This window comes from Nomascus leucogenys, chromosome 3 (genome assembly GCF_006542625.1).
Source record: "Nomascus leucogenys isolate Asia chromosome 3, Asia_NLE_v1, whole genome shotgun sequence".
In the NCBI taxonomy this organism is placed as follows: domain Eukaryota; kingdom Metazoa; phylum Chordata; class Mammalia; order Primates; family Hylobatidae; genus Nomascus; species Nomascus leucogenys.
The window spans coordinates 82,012,404-82,019,036 of record NC_044383.1 but is presented as its reverse complement, the minus strand read 5'-3'; positions in this window follow the sequence as shown (position 1 = coordinate 82,019,036).

Here is a 6,633-nt window from a genome sequence, read left to right as displayed (position 1 = left end):
GTTCTCACTCATAAGTGGGAGTTGAACATTGAGAACACATGGACACAGAGAGGGGGACCACACACACCAGGTCCTGTTGGGGGTAGAGGGGTGAAGGGAGGGAACTTAGGGGATGGGTCAATAAGTGCAGCAAACCACCATGGCACATGTATACCTATGTAACAAACCTGCATGTTCTACATATGTATCCTGTTATTTTTCTTTTTTAAAGAAATAAAGAAAAAAACCCTGATGATCTATCTAATTCGGACTTACAAGAATTCAGCTCCTCCCTTCCATTGAGTTATAGGTTTACATTTACTTTTATTAATGATAAAATTTGCCTTCAATATATATATTGTGTTTTGAGATGTAGGCCAATGATAAGATGAAACATTTTGTGGCAAGCAAGATATTAACTAATATGATATATTTCATCATTAAATTATTTTTCAATTAAAAAGAGATTTCAGCCAAAGCTATCTTCTCAAGACTTGACTGGGGAAGGATTCATTTCTAAGTTCATGTTGTTGTTGGCATGATGTGGATCCATGTAGATTGGTACATTGAGGGCCTTAGTTTCCTGCTGGCTGTTGACCGGTCACCCTCAGTTCTTTGCCATGCAGGCCTCCTCAGTAAGGCTTCATCAAAACCAACAAGGAGGAGGGTCTTCTAGCAAAGTGGACATTACAATCTTATGTATCATAATCACAGATATGATATGCCATCACCTTTGCAGTATTGTGTTTTGTTATTAGAAGTAATTCAAAGGACATACCCACTCTTGAAAGGAAAAAAATACACAAAAACTTCAGTACCAGGAGGTTAGGATGATTGGGGGTCATTTTAGATTCATTTGCTACAGAGAAAAATGATAAAGGATTGTTCAGTGCCATTTGGAGATAAGTTGAGGAAGTATATGCAGGTTTGGACTTCTTGTCAAGGACTAAGATAAATAGGGTTGTAGGACACAATGGTATTGGTCCTGATGGTATCTTATAGAGAGATAGATGATTAACTCTAATTGTATATCCTTCTTGGAAATAGGTTGGGGTAATGAGAATGGGCGCCATGGTCATAGTGAGAGTAAGACAAGCTCTGTTGCCCTCCCCTCAATCTAATAGAGAGCAGTGCAGGAGCTAGGGAGGGTAATTTTTCCAGCAGCAGTGAGCTTTCATATGTCGCTACAGCACAATAGTTTACAGTTAAGCGCACATGCTCTAGAATTGGACAGATTGAGGTTTAAAAAGCCTTGGTACTTTCTCTTGTTAGCTCAGCCACTTTAGGCAGGTTACCATGCATCATTTATTTCAACTATTAGCACATCACTCCATGAGGTAAGTGCTACTATTATTTTCATTTTATAGGTGAGGAAAATAAAAATGAAGCTGAGGATAGCTCCCTTGGCATAGAGGATGCTTTGAAGGCTGAAGAGATAACAAAGTTAAAGCATAGTTGGTAGGAACTCAAAAATATTAGTCATGAATTTCATCTTCATCTATGATAAATCAGTAATCAACATGCTGTAACCAAAATATATGTAGGAAGTGATGTAATATCAAGCTATTATCTTATTTAGAGTTTGTAATTTACGAAAAAGTGTGATGGACCAAATCAACATGCTGTAACCAAAATATATGTAGGAAGTGATGTAATATCAAGCTATTATCTTATTTAGAGTTTGTAATTTACGAAAAAGTGTGATGGACCATAAAACTAAAGTTTACTTTCAAAACCAATAAAGTTAAGGCACATTATGAAATGTAAAAATTAATTTGTTGTTTCAATTTATAAATTGAATAAAAAATGTTTAAAAGGATGACATCCTGCATTTCATCTCAGTTTTTCTTCCTATAACAAATCTGGTCTGGAAATGTCATTTGTAACACTAAACTGTTTTTTTAAAAAGAAACAAAGAAATTAGGAAAGAAAGAAGGGAGGGAGGAAGGGAAGAAGTAGGAAGTAGGTTGAAAAGACAGAAAGCAATGAAGGAGTAAAGAGAAAGAAGGGAAAAACGAAAGAAGAGAAAGAACTCTAGATCTTTTAAATTGGAAAATCAAGTGCTTTTTAACTTATTCCCAAAGTGCTTAGGTTTTAGTGAAGTACCACTAATAAATTGTCAACTTACTCAAGGCTAGTTAGATAAAACTGGTTTTTCAATTCATAGTTTAAAATGTTTTATTTCTTAGAGCACAGTAATTAAGATGGCATGATGCTTCTAAATGGTGAATAAAAACACATTCCTCTAGTGTTCATGGAAATATGTGCACAATAACGAAGAAATATCTCAGCTTATGAATTCTTGGATTAGTGCCTGCGAAAGTTAAACTTTGAAAAAAGACCAAAGTGTTGCAGGGCATCATTAAAGAAAAACAATATTTTCTCCATTTTTCCTTAATAATATGCGCTGCCATAATGCTGAGCAATAAAAGAACAGTTGTCAATTAATGAAAGACACTTTAATTAAAGGAAAAGTTTGGGGTGTTTCATTAATTATAAAGAGATGTTTGAGATCTATCCATGGTACTCTAATCACATTTGCAGCTAATCAGTTATTGTATTAGTCCATTTTCATACTGCTATGAAGAAATACCCAAGACTGGGTAATTTATAAAGAAAAAGAGGTTTAATGGACTCACACTTCCACATGGCTGAGGAGGCCTCACAATCATGGTAAAAAACAAAGGAGGAGCAAAGGCATGTCTTACGTGGCAGCAGGCAAGAGAGAGTGTGCAGGAGAACTGCCCTTTATAATCAAATCTAATGAGACTTATTCACTATTACAAGAACAGCCCAGGAAAAACACACCCCCATGATTCAAGTATCTCCTACCAGGTCCCTTCCATGACACATGGGGACTATATGAGCTACAATTCAAGATGAGGTTTAGATGGGGACACAGCAAAGACATATGAGTTAGTATTTGAATAGAATAAATGACTTATTTTGTAAGAGGAAGATGTACAAGACAAAAAGTTAAACAAGCTAGAGCAAATAGAAAAATGACCCCACTGAGACCACATATCAACTGGTATTAGATGTTACTAAATTTTGTGAGCAAAAAAATACACCTGAAGGTCTCTCAAAACTGACAAGTTTTATAGGAGTATTCATGCATCTTCAAAAATATTTGTCACTTTTCCTTAAGGAATTTAGCATATTATTTTGTTAAAATAAGGCAGGATGTGGTGGCTCATGCCAGTAATCCAAGCACTTTGGGAGGCTGAGGCAGGAAGATCACTTGAGCCCAGGAGTTTGAGAATAGCTAAGGCAATATAGTGAGAACTCCATCTCCAAAAAAAGACATTTAAAAAAAGTAGCCAGGTGTGATGGCACATGCCTAATCCCAGCCATTTGGGAGGTTGAGTCTGAAGGATCACGTAAGCCCCAGAGTTCAAGGCTGCACTGAGCCATGATCACACTACTGCACTAAAGCCTGGGCAACAGAGTGAGGACCTGTCTCAAAAAAAAAAAAAACACACACACACACACAAAAATAAACACCAAAAAAAAGCCATTACCCTAAAGTTTCTCAAAATATTTCTTCTTTGATTCACTAAGTTGCCCTCCTAGAAAAAATACCCCTAACCCATCCAAGCAGGTGTTGTCAGCATTACCTGGTTAAATATGTCAGCCACACTGGAGGACTTGATTCTCATAAGGATTTTTATACAATTGTTCATGCTCCTCAATAACTGCTCTAATCAGAGAGTAGAAGCACACATGTAGCAGAAAACTGATCAATAAAATAATAGTAATTTTTGTCTTATCAACTATGCAACATATCTGTTTTCCCCTTTGGTCTTCAGTATATTCGTCACCTTAATTAAACCAAAATTAGATGGTTTTAGACAGCTCAAGTCATTCCTCTTATAAGATATTCCAATTCATAATAAAGATTTTGTGTACCACTTTCATGAGTTATAAGAACAAAATGGCAAACATTTTAAAAATTACATATTATAAAATTTGTTTTCTTGAAAATAGCATCCTATGGAATTCAGTGGATAAGAATTTAATTCTCAGATATAAATTTGGGCAAGTTTACTTAACTGCTTTCTCCCTCAGTTAATAAACTGGTGAGAATATTAAGATCTAATCCATGATGTATGTAACATACTATAAACAGTGCCTGGCACACAGTAGGAACTCAATAATTTAATAAAGTTGTTCCTGTGCTTGTTCATATGTTATTATTGAGACTTTAAAACTTAGAGGTGACTCCTCTGTGAGTATTTCTTTGGCATTTCAAAAAGTATTGACTCTTCCTTATGCGTCCGCCATATCTACCTCTATTTTAAGACTTATAACACTATGTAAGATTTTATGAGTAAGAACTCTTCCAGTTCCATAACATAAAATCAACTTATATTAGCTTCATCAAAAAAGAAAATGTACTGGCTAAGGGAATAGAGAGGCTAAAGGCAGACATGATCCAAGGTAGAATTTGAGGGTTCAAAATATGTCATCAAGCTGTCTTTTTGTCCACCTATTGCTTTTGCTTTCCTCTCTGTTGGTTTTGTTCGTAGAAGCTTTCCATGTGCGACAAAATCTATCTGTTGAGTGCTACAAGCCTATGTTATTAAAGCTCAGTGGGGCTTGGTTCACGTGCCTCGCCCTGGAGTTGTCACTGTAGGAAAGGGAGTAGATCAATTTGCCAATTAATATCGTATGTCCACCCTAAAGGTGCAGGGATGAATGACCCCACTGAGACCACATAGAGTAGGGAAGGGTGGTTCCTCAAATTTAAAGGTGAGATTTTTTTATCAGAAAGTGTTAAAAAACAAAACAAAACAACAACAAAACACTTGGCAGAACAAACAATGAAAAAACAAAAACCAGATAGCTTCTGAGAAAATTATTATTTTGCTTCAAAACTCTGAACTCCTTGGGAATGGAGAATTATGTTCATTTTATTTCCTCATCATAGAAAAGTAAGCACACCGTGTATGTTTATTAAATAGAAGTAAGGGGTATGATCTTTAATAAAATAGAGTGTAAAAGAAGGCCTTGCTGGGAAGATGGTATTTGAGTAAGATCTGAAGAAAATGGGGTTGACCATGGTATATTTGTTGAATCTAAGAAACTAACATTGGTTACCTCATACTTTCTTCAGATTTCAGCAGTTCTTCCATAATGTCCCTTTACTGTTCCAGGATCCAATTTCAGATACTATATTTCATTTACTTGTCATATCTCCTTAATCTCATCTGGTTTATGACAGTTTCTCTCTTTTCTTTGTTTCATAATCCTATGTTTTATGTACTACTGGTCAATATGTTGCAGAATGACTCTCAATTTGGGTTTGTCAGATGTTTTTTGTACATGTCTAGTCTGGGGTTATTTTCTTTGAAAGAATACCAGAGGAAGCATGGTTTTTGAATTTGGAAAAAAACAGATCCTATTTGTGAACTGTTTACAAGAGAAGAGAAGAGGTAAATTAATAACGTAGGAGTGAGAAAGGACCATGGTCATAGAGATGCCTTTGAGCAGACATGAGGAAATAGGATTTAGAACCCCAAAGAGGGATTGGTTTTGATGAAGAAAAGGACAGTTTATTCACAGTGAAAAGAAGGGCTGGCAGAGCAAAGAACACACATGTGCAAGAGGGTACTTCGGTGGTAGAAGCATATAGATATTTTATTTTGATTGCATATTAAATTTATAAGGCTGTGCAACAAGTTATTGAAATTTAGTAGCTTGAGACAATATTTTTATTATGTCAGTTTCCATGAGTCAGTCTATCAGGAATGGCTTCACTAGGTCTTCTGCTCAGGGTCTCACACAGCTACAGTTAAGGTGTCAGCCAGCACTGAGGACGCATGTAAGCTCAGGGTACTCTTCCAAGCTGACTTTTTTTTTTTTTTTGTTCTTTTTGGGGTTTTTTTTGGCAGAATCTCTTTCCTTGAAGTTGTAGACTCATGGTGGCTTACTTCTTCGAGGCCAACAGGAGAGCGTCTCTAATTTCTTCTGTCTCTAACCTCTAGATCTGTTTTAAAGGGCTCACCTGATTAGGTCAGCCCACCCAGCATTATCTACCTGTTGATTAACTTAAACTGATTAAAGCTCTCGATTACATCCTCAAAAGCCTCCATCTTTGCTATACTCTGTTACAAGTAAATTACAGATTCGGCTCACACTCAAAAGAAGGGAATTATATAAAGGATGGCTCATTAGGTGTCATCTTCAATTGCTTGTATTTTCTCAGTTAAGTAGGAAGCAAAATTATCAATTCTAAGTGAAGATAGAGGAGAAAGTAGTGACAGTTTCAGGAAATAGGAACATGAATGAAATATATGAGTCTCTTTTGACTCTAAACAATATCTTCAAAACTTGCAGGGCTTCTCCATGTGATTTCCTAGGATAACTGCTTATCCAACCCAACTTTCATACTTAGGTCAGTTACTAAATATTCTGAGTAGTGTTTGTATGACTTTATTATAAACAAAAAGAATTGGTTCTGCTCTCCTTTTAAAGAATTATTTGTATATTAGGAATCATGATTAATCAAGAAATGAGGTTAATATCCAACATATTGTTTTCTAAATTGTTATACTGACTGAAAAGCATGTCAATATTTACTCTTTAATAATTTCTAGTGCATGTTCTATTTTAATAGCGGTGTTAATTTTAGCAAAACATTTAGTGGAGAGA